We start from the raw sequence: 15390 nt of genomic DNA on the forward strand, positions 1-15390 counted from the left end.
CTCCTACCCCACAGCCCCTGCCAAGCCACACACACCAACAAGAGCCATGTGGCTCACTGTACAAGGCCATTGCCACAGCAGTCAAACCAAAAGCATATACAAGGACTGCATGCAGGTTTTGCAGAGTGAGATTTCTGCAAGTGTCTGGGGCCATTCCTCTTCCCTCCTAATGATTAGCCTCCCCAGCAACCAGCCAGGTCCCTGACACAGAGGGAGCTCAGGGGAGGGTAACCAACTACACAGGCAGGGAAGGAAGACAGCTGGGTCCAACGCTAGTTCTACATCCCACTCACTGCGTGGCGTTTGGCAATTCAGCCTTTGTGCTACTTTCCCTTCTGTGATGGATCATCTCTTCCCTCCATGCTTCCTAGCGTCTGCGCAGAAGCTGATATTGCTGAATGGGTTTGAGACTCTAGTGTGAAAGGAAAAGTCAGACCAAGTGGCAGCAAGGAGGGATTCGTGTCAGTATTTGGGGGTAGAAGAATGAATCCAAACACCACTTTCCACTTACAGAACCTCCATGGCTGCCCATTACCTGCAGGAACAGCAAGTGCAGATGGCTTAGTATGTAAAGCAGAGTCCTCACCGTCTCATCCCAACTTGCCTTTCCCTCTCCCCATCCTACCTTAAGAAACCCTGTACTCTAGGATAACAGAACATTCCACAAAGATATGCGCTGCTTTTGCATGCCTCTGAGCACAGACTTTTCTCTCAGCTCAAAAGACACCTCCATGAAGCCTGACTTAACTTCCCTCCATTATCCTTTGAGATACCACATACAGCATTCTGTAAAAGCAGGCTACATCATGTTTACAACTTTTTCTTCTGTCTAGACCACTGGTTCTCAACCTGTGGGTCGCGACCCACAGGAACTGTAGTAAAGGTTCATGGCATTAGGAAGGTTGAGAACCACTGCCCTAGACTATAAGCAACTTAAGGGTAAGTTCTGTGTTTATACATTGCTGTGTTCCTAAAACTTCATTACAAAAACTGGTACGTAGGTCTAGTCCTCCCAAAACAATTTTTAAATTATTTTAATGAAACATATACATACAAAATAATATATATAAAGAATCAAGGCTGAGTGCAGGGGCTCACACCTGTAATCCTAGCATTCAGGGAGGCTGAGGTAGGGGGATTGCTTGAGCTCAGGAGTTTGAGACCAACCTGACCAAGAGTGTGACCCGAACACTACTAAAAATTTAAAAACTAGCCAGGCGTCATGGTGGGTGCCTATAGTCCCATCTACTCGGGAGGCTGAGGCAAGAGGATCGCTTGAGCCCAAGAATCTGAGGTTGCTGTGAGCTGTGACACCACAGCTCTCTACTGAGGGTGACATAGTGAGACTCTGTCTCAAAAAAAAAGTGATGTGGGGCGGCGCCTGTGGCTCAGTCGGTAAGGCGCCGGCCCCATATACCGAGGGTGGTGGGTTCAAACCCGGCCCGGCTGAACTGCAACCAAAAAATAGCTGGGCGTTGTGGCGGGCGCCTGTAGTCCCAGCTACTCGGGAGGCTGAGGCAAGAGAATCGCTTAAGCCCAGGAGTTGGAGGTTACTGTGAGCTGTGTGAGGCCACGGCACTCTACCAAGGGCCATAAAGTGAGACTCTGTCTCTACAAAAAAAAAAAAAAAAAAAAAAAGTGATGTCAGGTAGGGTATAAATGTTTGTATTAATTCAAGAAACTTTATAGAGTGCTCTATATGGGTTAGGTGCTGGGGAATAGAGATGGTATAGTCCAGTGGTTCTCAACCTTCCTAATGCTGTGGCCCTTTAATACAGTTCCTGTAGGTTGCGACCTACAGGTTGAGAACCACTGGTATAGTCAAAAACCCCATCATCAAAGAGCTCAAAGTCAAGGGCGGTGTCTGTGGCTCAAAGGGGTAGGGCGCCGGCCTCATATGCTAGAGGTGGTGGGTTCAAACCTAGCCCTGGCCAAAAACTGCAAAAAAAAAAAAAAAAAGAGGGTGGCACCTGTGGCTCAGTGAGTAGGGCGCTGAACCCATATACCGAGGGTGGCGGGTTCAAACCCAGCCCCGGCTGAACTGCAACAAACAATAAATAGCTCGGCATTGTGGCAGGCGCCTGTACTCCCAGCTGCTCGGGAGGCTGAGGCAGGAGAATCGCTGAAGCCCAAGAGCTAGAGGTTGCTGTGAGTCCTGTGACATCATGGCACTCTACTGAAGGCAGTAAAGTGAGACTCTGTCTCTACAAAAAGAAAAAAAAAAGAGCTCACAGTCAACATAAAGCACCAAACAAGGAAGCGGGATAAATGCTATGTTGGAGGTGTACACAAAATGCTGAGGCCACGGAGGAGGGTACTCAACCAAGACTGGGGAAGGCAAAGCTTCCCACAGTAGGGCTAAGCCTTAACGAACAGATGTGAACCAAATATGTGCACGCATCAGAAACAAATGTGCAAGACATTAACTCACTCAGAAGTCTATACACTCAGGTAGGTCTGCTAAGTGAGGATCATACACAATGAGGGTAGTGAGGCTGGAAAGGTAAACTAGTGACATTTGCCCAGACAGCCCCTCAACAAATATTGCTTGAATTCTCCTTATGTGTCAGGTGCTGTTCTAGCTACTGGAGGAACAGCATGGACAAAACAGGAATGCCTATTCTTAAGGAGCTTACACTCTGTTGCTAGATCACAAAAGTCCAGAGAAACCACTTAGGAGCCTATTGTAATGCCAGGCGCAGTGGCATGAGTGTAATTCTCAAGCCTATAATCCTAGCACTCTGGGAGGCCAAGGTGAGCGGATTTCCTGAGCAGGAGGATTGCTTGAGCCCAGGAGTTCCAGACCAGCCCAAGCAACAGTGAGACCGTGTCTCTAAAAATAGCTGGGCAGGCATGGCACCTGTAGCTCAGTGTCTAAGGTGCCGGCCACATACACCAGAGCTGGTGGGTTCGAACCCAGCCTGGGCCTGCCAAACAACGACAACTACAAAAAAAAAAAAAAAAATAGCCATCGTGGGTGCCTGTAGTCCCAGCTACTTGGGAGGCTGAGGCAAGAGAAACCCAAGAATCTGAGGTTTCTGTGATCTGTGACACCACAGCACTCTACCAAGGACGACATTATAAGACTCGGTCTCAAAAAATAAAAAAATAAATATAGACGGCTGCTGTGGTGGGCAGCTGTAGTTCCAGCTCCTGGGGAGGCTGAGGCAAGAGAATCACTTGAGCCCAGGAGTTTGAGGTTGCTGTGAGCTATGACACCATGGCACTCTACCAAGGATGACAAAGTGAGACTCTGTCAAAAAAAAAAAAAAAAAGGAACCTATTGTAATAAATAAAACGGGTTAAAATGATGAACATGAAATTTAGGGTCAAGAGGAAAAGAGACAGAATTATTTAGGGTGCAGAATTAATGAGACTTCTGATAATTAGATGTGGGAAGTGAATAGAAGGAGTCATGTTTATCCCAGGTTTCTAGTTTCGATGACCAGATAACTAATAATGCCATTCACTAAATATATATAGTCAGCCCTCCCACATCTGTGGGTTCTGCAACTGTAGATTCAAGCAACCATGGCTCAAAAATATTTGAGAACAGGGCAGCGCCTGTGGCTCAGTGAGTAGGGCGCCGGCCCCATATGCCAAGGGTGGTGGGTGCAAGCCCAGCCCCGGCCAAACTGCAACAACAACAACAAAAAATAGCTGGGCGTTGTGGCGGGCGCCTGTAGTCCCAGCTACTCGGGAGGCTGAGGCAAGAGAATCGCGTAAGCCCAAGAGTTAGAGGTTGCTGTGAGCCGTGTGACGCCACAGCACTCTACTGAGGGCGGTACAGTGAGACTCTGTCTCTACAAAAAAAAAAAAAAAAAAAATTTGAGAACAATAAAAAAAGATACAACAATTAAAACACAAATAAGCTATACAGTATAACAATGATTTACCAATCATTTACACTGTATTAGGTATTATAAGTAATCTTAGAGATGATTTAAGTATACAGGAAGATGTGTATAGGTTACATTCAAATACTACACCATTTTATTTATTTATTTATTTATTTATTGACATGGGGTCTTGCTCTATAGCCCAGGCTAGAAGGCAATGGTATGACACATAACTCACTGAAGCCTCCAATCCCTGGGTTCAAGTGATCCTCCTGCCTCAGCCTTCCAAGTAGCTGAGATTACAGGCATGCACCAACTCACCTGGCTAATTTTTTTTACATTTTTGTAGAGACAGGGTCTCTGTGTTGCCCAGTCTGGTCTGGAACTCCTGGGCTCAAGCAATCCTCCTGCCTTGACCTCCCACAGTACTGGGATTATAGGTGTGAGCCACTTCACTCAGCCCACATCATTTTATAGAAAGGACTTAAGGATGACTACAATACCAATGGAGAAATATATTTAAGGGTAAAGATGATTGGTGCAATTTTGGCTTATGGGATTCCCAATGTCTCTGGGATCTTCCCAAGGAGAGAGGGGTCCAGTAGACAGTTGGATGGATATTTAAATCCAGAGCTGGAGATAGATATTTAAGATCCATGAAAGTAAAGTGATGTAAGTGAAGAAAGATCACCCTGGCCTCCCTCCATATACAGGAAGAGGGTAAGAGGACCAAGGCAGAATCCAGGAGAACATCAGCGTGGAAGGAAATATGGAGAATGCAGAGTTACAGAGAAGACTAAGAAGGACCAGTCGGAGAGGTCGGAATCAACTTAGGAGAGATGAGTCAAGGAGAGAAACCGGGGAAATAACTCTTGGAAACCACTGGGTTAGCAGCCAGGAAGTCACTGGGGCTCAGCAAGAAAATCTTGAGGAAGATGTTGGACGTGGAAGTTATTACACAGCTGGACTTCATAGAGTCTGCAATAGATACATGATTATGTATCTACTAAAAATAGAAAAAAACTAGCCAAATGTGATGGCACATGCCTGTAGTCTCAGCTACTTGGGAGGCCAAGGCAGGAGGATCACCTGGACCCATGAGTAGAGGTTGCTGTGAGTTATGACAACGCCACAGCACTCTACCCAGGGTGACAGAGTGAGCCTCTGTCTCAAAAAAAAAAAGGCTTTTGAATCAAGGTGTAAGAAAAATCAAGGATAGGAAAGAGATCTCTGAGACTCACACATCAGAGATACCGCTGCCTCTGGCCAACAAGGTTTGAGGCACCCTCCAGTCGAAAGTAATTTAAAACCTATACCTGCACTGTCCATTAGGGCAGCCACCAGCCACGCCAGCCACATGTGAAATGTGGCTAACCCAAGTTGAGATGTTGTGAGTGTCAATTGCATAACAAATTACAAAGACTTAGTACCCCTAAAATTTTTAAATATCTTAATAATTTTATATTGATTGCAGGTTGAAATGGTAATACCTGTATTTCAGATACATAGTACATTGGCCTAAAAGATATATTATTAAAATTAGTTTCACCTGGTTCTTTTTACTTTTCTAAATATGGCTACTAGAAAATTTAACATAATGTATGCGATTCATGTTAAATTTCTACTGCACAGCACTGGCCTGAGCCCTGCCACAGAATAGGACCTCACCAGCCTGGACGTACTCCATCTCCCCCATGTGTTTTAATCACTTCAAACTCCCAACATCCCTTCTAGAAGGAAGACAAATGCCTGGAATTCCCAAGACTGCATTCCTTTTTTTTTTTTTTTTTTGAGAACAAGTCTCACTTTGTTGCCCTTGGTAGAGTGCTGTGACATCACAGCTCACAGCAACCTCAAACTCCGGGGCTTAAGCGATTCTCTTGCCTCAGCCTCCCAAGTAGACGGGACTATAGGCCCCCGCCACAATGCCCCGCTATTTTTTTAGAGATGGGGTGTTGCTGTGGCTCAGGCTAGTCTCAAATCTGTGAGCCAGGGCAATCTGCCTGCTTTAGCCTCCCAAGTGCTGGGATTACAGGCATGAGCCACAGTGGCTGGCCCAAGACTGCATTCTTTTTTTTTTTTTTTTTAAGCAGGCCCTGGCCGGGTTCAAACCCGCCACCCAGGTGCACAGGGCCAGTGCTCTAACCATTGAGCTACAGGCACCCAGCCCCAAGACTGCATTCTTGATGCATGTCTGTACCCGATGTTGACAACCCAAAACTTAGGGCCAAAGGTTTCAGTCCTCAGTATCCTATCTCCAGGGTTCCTCTATCCTGGTCCCTCACACCTTCTCTTTCCCCAATTCTGTTGATACTTGAGTGAAAGCAAAGTTGTCCTACTCTAACTCACAAAAGTGGATTTTTTTTTCCTGGCTTAGAGGCCAGAATCTCTCTCTCAACTCTGAATTTAGAAGCCATGTCTTCTCCCTGTTTCCTTCATTTCTCACCTCTCTCTTTGCCTTTCCTCCTTTTCTAAACTATGTAAATCTCACAAATTGGTAGAAATACAGTGTCATTGAAATCACCCAGGCTTTAGAGCCCTATGGACACTTTGTCTCTCAGAGCCCTTGCCTGTATAATGTGGATAACACCTACCTGGTGTTATTTAGAAGATTAAATGAGATCAGATGTGCAAAGTGCCTTCTTATACAGAGCCTGGCCCACATTAGGTACTTTGTAATTTTGGGTTTCCCACTTTGCCCCTTACCTCTGCATATTTGGAGAAGTAGAGAAAGAAACAGTAAACTCTGATTAATTTATATGAGCTCACAGAACCTCAAAACCAAAAGGGCTCTTACAGACTTATTTCCAGATTCTTCTCATTCAGTGCAGAAATTCCCTGGACCACATCCCTCATTGGTAGTCATTCTACCTCTGCTTGAACATCTCCAGGGGACATTCATTGGTTCACTCAACAAATAAAACTAAGGCACTATGGGAGTCACAAAGAAGGGCAGGCACAGATATTTCTGTTAAGAAGCTCATATATTAGCAAAAAGAAATAACATTATATAATGCATATAAAGTAAATGTGGTATGTGCTAATTGAGAAACCATGACAGAGAGATACAACCTTGCAAGTTAATTCATATCCAAAAAAGGGTAAATCTAGGCCGGGCACCGGTGGCTCATGCCTGTAATCCTAGCACTCTGGGAAGCCGAGGTGGGAGGATTGCTTGAGCTCACAAATTTGAGACCAACCTTAGCAAGAGAGAGACCCCGTCTCTACTAAAAATAGAAAAACTCAGGCGGCACCTGTGGCTCAAGGAGTAGAGCGCCGGTCCCATATGCTGGAGATGGCGGGTTCAAACCCAGCCCCGGCCAAAAAAAAAAAAAAAATAGAAAAACTCCATGGTGCCTATAGCTTGCCAAGTGGGCAAGGCACTGGCCACATACACCAAGGGTGGCAGGTTCAAACCCAGCCTGGGCCTGCTAAAACAACAATGACAACTGCAACCAAAAAATAGCCAAGCATTGTGGAGGGCACCTGTAGTCCCAGCTACTGGGAGGCTGAGGCAAGAGAATCACTTAAGCCCAAGAGTGAGGTTGCTGTGAGCTGTGACGCTATGGCACTCTACCCAGGGAGACAGCTTGAGACCCTGTCTCAAAATAAATAAATAAATAAAAATAGAAAAACTGGCTTGGCATCTGTAGCTTAAGCGACTAAGGCGCCAGCCACATATACCAGAGCTGGCAGGTTCAAATCCAGCCTGGGCCTGCCAAATAGCAATGACAACTACAACCAAAAAAATAAATAAATAAATAGCCAGGCGTTGTGGTGGGCGCCTGTAGTCCCTCCCAAGTACTTGGGAGGCTGAGGCAAGAGAATCACTTAAGCCCAATAGTTGGAGGTTGCTATGAGCTGTGATGCCACAGCACTCTATTCAGGGCAACAGCTTGAGGCTCTGTCTCAAAAAATAAAATAAAATAGAAAAACTGAGGCAAAAAACTCTTGCTCAAACCCAAGAGTTGGAGGTCTCTGTGAACTATGACACCACTGCATTCTACCCAGGGCTACATAGCTTGAGACTCTGTCTCAAAAAATTAAAAATAAAATTAAAACATTCTGAAATATTTTTTTAAAAGGATAGATCTAACATTAAAATCCCTCCCCAATCTCAGACCTTGGTTTTCCCACTCATTTAAATGAACATGAAACAAGATCCTTCCACACTAGGTCACAGGTCATCCTTAAAGAGGACATTTCAGCAACAGCCTTAAAACTCCAGAAAGGTGTGGACATGAAAGAGGCTACTTGGGTGAATAAGAGCACAGGTGTAGGGAAAACTGCGATTAACTGTGAAATCCTTCAGCCTCTTCATTATCACAGAGTGATTTCTGGGAGTCCCTAAATGACTGCCTCACCCCTACCTACTACCAGCAATCCCTGCCCCCTCTAGAAAGTGTGCACATCCCTACTCTCACGGTTTATCCAAATGTTTTTCTGTCTGTGTGTTTCTCTCTCTCCCACCCATCCCTATCACATCATCTTCATCTTTTATCAGCGTCTCTATAATTTTCTTTGTATCTATCTCTGCTTCAGTCTGTCCCTCTCATCATTTTGGTTTTGTTGTTGTTGTCTCTATTATCCCTGAGGTCTTTCTGCTTCTATCTCTGTCTCCTCTTTTATCTTTCATCGTTGTTGATTTCTTGGTAGGTTTCCATTTTTCTGTCTCTGGCCTCGCTTTCTCCCCAGCTGCCGCAAAGCCATAAACCTAGCCGGCCCTGCAGCAGGCAGCCGCCAATCACTGGGCTCCAGGAGTTGGGGGGAGGGGGCAACAGAGAGATGGGGGGATGGAAAAGCTGGGGCGCTGTTGCTACAACAGGGGAGGGAGGAGATGCAGAAAAGAGCAGAGAGATGCCCCTCCCAGAACGCAGCCGCAGATACCTGCACTGCCAATATCTGGGCCCCTTTCCTGAAGAAAGCAGACACCTGGCCCCACTTTGTTGTGAGGCAGGGTCCCTGGATCCTTCCCCTGTGTTCCTCAAACCATGATTTCTCATCCAAAACCATCGTCACAGATCACTCCATAAGAGATTTGCCTCCTCCCTCATTCATACACCCTCCCAAGATGAGGGAACTAAAGCATCTTGGGGGTTTGAGGATGCCTGAGACAGATTCTTACAGGTTGGGAGGAGAAAGGATGGTGAAGACAGAGTGTAAGGGAGGGTGCTGAGATAGTTTTGGGGGAGGCACTGAGAGGAAGGAGAGTCCTAACAAGCTTAGGCACTCCAGGCTTCCCACCAGTCCTAAAGCAAGACTGACAGCCAGAATCCCTGGTCCCTGGTCTAGATTGGGGTTCAGCAGCTTAGGGTGCTACGTAATGGCCTAAGACCCAGTTCATCATAAGAAACCTACAGGATTGGGTGTTAGGTAGGGGAGGGCATGGATTAGAGAGAGGTTTTAGGAGAAGAGTGTAGGAAGAACATTTCTGTCTAGTTAGGGCAGAAGGAGTCAGACCTGCAAAGTAGTAATTCCTGGTGTGCCGGCGACCCCTGCTGGCTGCACACACCACTACCTGGGAGACAGAAGGTAAAGCCAGCCTATGAGTATGGGTGTGTGTTGGAGGTGACACTGTGCAACAGTGACGGTGCATATAGCACTGGCCGTGATTCTGTGGGCACCCACAGGTGAAGGCAGTAATGTGACTGAGCACAAACCCCCCAAAATTCAGGCTCTAAACTCTTGGCTCCCTTTGAGAAATCTGGGTATCTGGGAAGGGTAAGGTCATTGAACCCAGTATTATCTCCTCACCAGTGTCACATCAGTAGTATGATGCACTCAGTGAAGCACTCTGGGGTCAAAGTCAATTTGGTGCAAGAGAAAGAGTGTGCAGACTTTGAAATGCTGATTTTAACAGGGTTTAAATCATGATTCTCTGGTTACTAGAGTATGACCTCCAGCAAGTTACTTAACTTCTTGAGACCAACTTCCTTACCTATAAGGGCATAAAAATACCTAACTTACGGGCGGCACCTGTGGCTCAAAGGAGTAGGGCACTGGCCCCATATACCGGAGGTGGTGGGTTCGAACCCAGCCCCGGCCAAAAACTGAAAAAAAAAAAACAAAAAAACCTAACTTACCTAATTTGCTGTTGGAGTTTAGCACAGTGCCTAGCAAAGGTAAGCATTTAATAGACGCTAATTATCTGCCTCCCTCTTCTTTTATCTATCTCCTACCCTCAAGGTCAGGCAGGGATTTCAAAAGGCAAATAAATTGGGGATGGTGTTGACAATGATGATGGTGGTTTATATTTACACCACTCATGCAAATCGTTTTAAACATACTTTTAATACATGGCTTTTTCCTTTTTATTAGCCAAGCACATCATGATCATGTTTTATCGGGATAGAAATATCCTGATGTTATGGCAGGTATGTAGAAGGACGGCCTTATGAAGTGATAAGAAGGCATGACAAATCTTTCTTTATTGTGGTACATTTTCATTACTCAGGTTAATCAGAAATTACCCATTAGAACAAGGGCTTAAGATAAGTACATGACAGTCATCTGTGGAGATCAAAATCATCTGATTTTTTCAATGGGTACCTAATTGTTATTGCCATTGGGAGGGACGATTAATGCTTAGACTGAACTGGTCTTAAAACATTAGAATAACTCAAGGAAATATGACAGGTAGTTAGAAATAGTATATTCTTAAATTAAAAAGAAGACAGATTTCAATTCCACCAAAGAATACTCTAACCCCTACAGCTGTCCAGTGACAGGGGCAGACGGCTTATGAAGTAAAGAGATCTGTTTCAGCAGGAGTATTGACACAGAAGCTGGCTGACTCTCTGGCAGGCTTATTGTAAAAGAGATTCAAGCTGCAAAGGGGATTGGATAAGAGGCCCTCTGAGGTTCTTCCACAAACACACTCAAGTGTATGATGAATACTTAGCTCAGTAGAAGTGCTGTTCCAAATGGCATTCCTGCTGTACCCAAGGTCATTATTTGTCACCATGGCGTATAGTTAGGGGAGCAGAGATTTTGTTCTTCCCAAGGAAAGGTAAGAGTCCGAGATCATTCCCTCTTTAGCCATTCTTTTGATTTCTTCTGCAATCCCCATCTTTTTCTTGGCTTCATAGGATCCATCTTAGAGTATCCTAAAGAAAACCTTACTTAAGGAAGAGTTTTTGTTAATCCTTTAGTTTCCTGCCTGAGAGGTGGGTAGGCAATGAGAAGGGGAAGACAGAACAAACATTTGTTGAGTCACTATTAAGTATAGAAACTGTTATTTTTGCATTTGATTAAAAGAGATGTCTATCTGCTTTCATGCCAGTAAATGTGTATGTATGCATTGTATTGTACATGTGGATATAAATGCAGATGGGTCAAAGTAATTCTTTGCTGTTCAAGCCTCTCTGAGGAATCTTGGTATCTAGCTTAGTACAGGGAAATTTGTATGCAGCTACTCTGAGGATTACTCTGTGTATACCGTCCACGTATACACAGACCAGCCAAAAGCTATTCTTCTGGCTTCAGGTTCTTTGTACACGATCCCAGGTTTGTCTCTCCCCATCCTGGGCATAAGCATGTTGACATCCCGAGACTCCTCCACCTCCTTGCCTTCCGTGTGTGCATCACTGCATTTCCCATCTCCGTTACAGTGAGTGCAGATCCACATATCCAACCTGCCCCACATGAAGCCATGTGTGTCCAGCAGCCCCTCCTCCCAAGGAAGACTGTGTGAATAGACCTTGGCACCCTCCCCTCCTGGCCACCCCCACTCACCGCTTTCCATGCCAGGAGAGATCTAATTACACAGAAATTAGTACAGAGAAGGATCGTTTGCTTTTATTGCATCAGTGCCGGGGCAGCTATAAATCTGAAGCTGCCGCAGCAGCCGCCTCTGGGCACCATACAGACTATGGGGGGGCCCTCACCTCCACACCCCACTTTTCTCCTGGGCCTCCACTCCTACCCAGGACCTGAGAGCCTTACTAGATAACCATCTTAGTAGGTGCAGGGTTGTGAAAGGGGAGGATGTGGTCAACCAAAAGAAGACATGTAGTAGGTGCTCAATAAATGTTCACTCAATAAATGATTCGAGAGGGGTGAATCTCAGCAATGCTAACCCAGACCCAATGACCAAGGCATAAATAAATATTTCTAGTAAAATTTCTCTCAAAATCTTTAAGCTTCTGCCAGACAGACTCCCCCACTTTCTTATTAACCCAGATGAGGTATATGGGGCAATCAGTCATTCTGGCTTCTATCAATAGTTTGGAGATCCTGAACTCCTTCTCAGGCAGCTTCAAGTAGTGAAGACAGCCTAGGTTCAGATCTTAATTCTTTTGTTTGCCAGCTAAGTGACCTTGTGTGTCCCCTCAATCCAAGCCTTGATTTCTTTATTTGAGAAATGGGGGGTCATAAAACTTCTCTCTCAGGCAGTTGTGAGACATCAATGAAAAAGCACTAGACCAACAGGAAAGTGGTTCACTAATTACCATATCACTGGCAACGCCTTCCTAGCTAACTCTACTTCCCAGCCACTACTTATACCTTCTCTCCCCCATCACCACTTAACCTAACCTATATCCCAATGAACCTACGTTCAAGTGGCATCATATACTGGGGCAATAGGATATTCAGGCAGGGTGTCCCCATCCTGGAGTGAATGTTTATGTTAGAGTCTTATTGAATGACAGGGATGAGGATAGATGACTCCAACAATTTTGGGGCACCTAGAGACAGTGTTTTGCCGATAATGAACTTTCTCCAAGTTCCTACCTTGGCAGTAAATTATTTTGATCTCCATTATTTTCATGGAAGGTCTGAATTTGTTCCTTGGGGTATCAGAGGGCCTGATTGTAAATAACTGAGCAGAAAGAATGAAGAATTTAGGGAATTAGAAGGGAGCAGGAGGTGGGGAACTGGGATGGAGACAGGTGGCCTAAACTCATGTCACAGCATGGTCAAAGGACACTTAAGGAAGAAGCAGAGACACAAGCCAAATATCCAGGCTCTCAATTTCCTGCCAACACAGACCCCAAACCCAAGGACTTGGGGTACCCTCCCTCTTGTACACTTCTACTCCAAGGTCTCTAGCCCAAGGCACTCAGTAGGAATTTCTCAATTTACTCCAATGTGGATAACCCTGAAGAGCTCTAAGTGGCATATAGGTCAAGAAGAGAAGAGCCAAGAAAAGGAAGGGGTGTACACTTTCCCCCAACCCCCAGCCTGCTCAGATCTCCAAGCACCATATGCGCAGACGCCCCCCCACCACCAACCCCGCCCCACCGCCCACCATTCAGGGGCAGGAGGAGCCAGCAGAAGGAAGCTGAGGCACATCAGTCTGTGTGTGTCGGGCCTCTCACCCACAAACTGCGTCCCAGGGAGGGTGAGGATTTGGCGTGAAGGGCAGAGCGGCGTGGGGGGGATCTCCGGCCCCCGTCTCCCCCCACCCCCAACCCCAACTCAGGCTGCAGTCTCTCCTCGTTGTAGCAGCGCGAGAGCAAAGGGACGGGCAGTAAAGATGAGTGATGGCGTGGAGACAAGCAGAAATACACCATCATGAAAATGCTAATGACTCCTTGCTCTCTTTCTTTATGGTTGGAGTAATACAGACTTCAATCATAAAAACAATCTCCCAACATTTTAATGGGCTCCATCATGCCCGCACTTGTCGGTATATTTGAAGAATAAATCACCCTCCCCGCTCGGAATGAATTCGCTGTCAAACTCGGCTCCCTCGGAGAAAATGGATGGGGAGAGAGGATGGAGGGGTTTTTTTGGAGGGGGGGTCCTCTCCCCCTCTAACTTCCTCCTAAACCAGATTGTTGTTCGAGATGCCTGGAGCCTGAGTGGGAGAAGAGAGTGGTCGGGAATTGAGGAAACTGAACTGAAGGAAGGGTTTTGGGAAATAGGGGGCAGGGACTGAGGAATTCCACACAGAAGCCACCCCTTAGATGGACATGGAATAAAGGGGCAGGAACGGTAGTGGCTTTGGAGGAAAGGGGCAAAAATTTGACCTTGAACGGAGAGAATGCAAAGAAGATGCAAAAAACATGCAAAGCCACATTATTTCTAGTTGTTTGGTCGGATTTCTTTTAGGCTAGGCCCCAGGTGGGGCTCAAAGGGAGAAGGGGAAAGTTCGAAAGATCTACTTGGAAGAAGAGAAACAAGCTCAGGAATCCCGGCTCCGAGCTTTCGGGTTTCAGCGCGGTAAGCCACAGGTCCGCCCTGCTGAGCTGGGCCTGAGAGTCCAGGGTAATTCTTATTTCCATACAGGTGGCCGTCAGCCAATGAAAACTTAGGATGCGCATACTGTGAGCAGCCAATCCCAGTTAAGGATGAGCAGAGCGGGCAGGTTTAATTGCATCTTGATTGGTTGTGATGTTGCTAGGCAGAAACCGGGTCCTGGAGATTGATGCGGGCCAGACCGAATCGACAAGTGCTTAGGAAAATATCTGGAAATCTAGACTCCTAGGCTGACATTTTATTCCCGAACTCCTTCATTCTGAAAGGATTGATAGGGTCAGGGGAATGACACTGCCTTTTCTCCTTCTATTGAGTGGGACAGAGCCAAATAGTTGTCACATCTTTTCCCCCCAAAGCCTGCGGAGAAATCTGGCTACTTCGAGGTTCTTCTAATCCGAAAAATCCCCAGGTATTTCAACCTCTCCTTGGGTGTTCAAGACTTCCGGCTGTAGTTTAGGAACAATCTTCTCTAATATGCTCGGGAATGGAGAGATCTTGCTCCACATTCTCCCTTCGAACTGCATGTCCAAAAGAACAAGAGATTTCCCTACCTCCTTGGCCACTCCACCAAGACCCAGGGGTGCCCAGCAGAACATATGAGGGGTCAAAATCCCAAACCCAAACGTCCACGTACAAGTACTCCCAAACCCGCTGCTTCTGCGCCTTCATTTGCGTCTAATTTGCATAAAGTTCGTCCTCACCTCACAACTCCCACTCCCTGATGCCAACCCCACTCCTGCCCCTGCCCTTGTCCGCGCAACCCCGGCGTCAGCGGTCACTCTGCCTCCGCCTGCCTCGCCTTGCACGCCCGAACCGCCTCATCAGCCAGCTCGCTCCCGCCCCAGCGCACCCCTGCCTGCAGCCCCGTCTGCTGGAGACCGGGCCCCGAGCCTCCTGGAGGCCGGAGGGGGGCGGTGAGCAGAGAGCTGGGGGCTGCGGCCGGGGGCTGCGAACCCACGAGTCTGAACTAGACAGTCCGCGAACAATATGCCACCATTTAAATCTGAACGCGCGGCAGCCGCCGATTGTGATGTTAATTCGGGGATGATTTAGCGAGGTGGGGCGAAGGGGGGGCTGGCCGCCTCTCTGTCAAAGTGCTGTCCCGGGGCTTAATATTTGTAATTGAAGCTGATGAGGACTCCGTCTCTGTTTCCACTGATAAAAAAGGCAGGGAGGGAAAAAGAGCAACTAAATTACGGGGCCGGGAGAAAAACATGATTAATCAAAGGTTTGAACTGTCGCTGTGTTCGAGATCCAGTAAATCTCGCCTGGCCGGGGCCTGCGCAGGCCAGAGGATAAATCTGAAGCGCCCGGTGTTTGCCTCCCCTTCCTGTTTGCCTCTCGGTTC

At 46.7% G+C, this 15390-nt stretch overlaps 1 long non-coding RNA gene across 1 annotated transcript in view; it reads right to left on the minus strand.

Moving 5' to 3' along the window:
• The window catches only part of LOC128560874 (uncharacterized), a 47971-nt gene that overhangs the window by 6527 nt on the left and 26054 nt on the right, over positions 1-15390 (minus strand). The gene's annotated exons all lie outside the window — the stretch shown is intronic.

This window comes from Nycticebus coucang, chromosome 12 (assembly GCF_027406575.1).
Source record: "Nycticebus coucang isolate mNycCou1 chromosome 12, mNycCou1.pri, whole genome shotgun sequence".
In the NCBI taxonomy this organism is placed as follows: domain Eukaryota; kingdom Metazoa; phylum Chordata; class Mammalia; order Primates; family Lorisidae; genus Nycticebus; species Nycticebus coucang.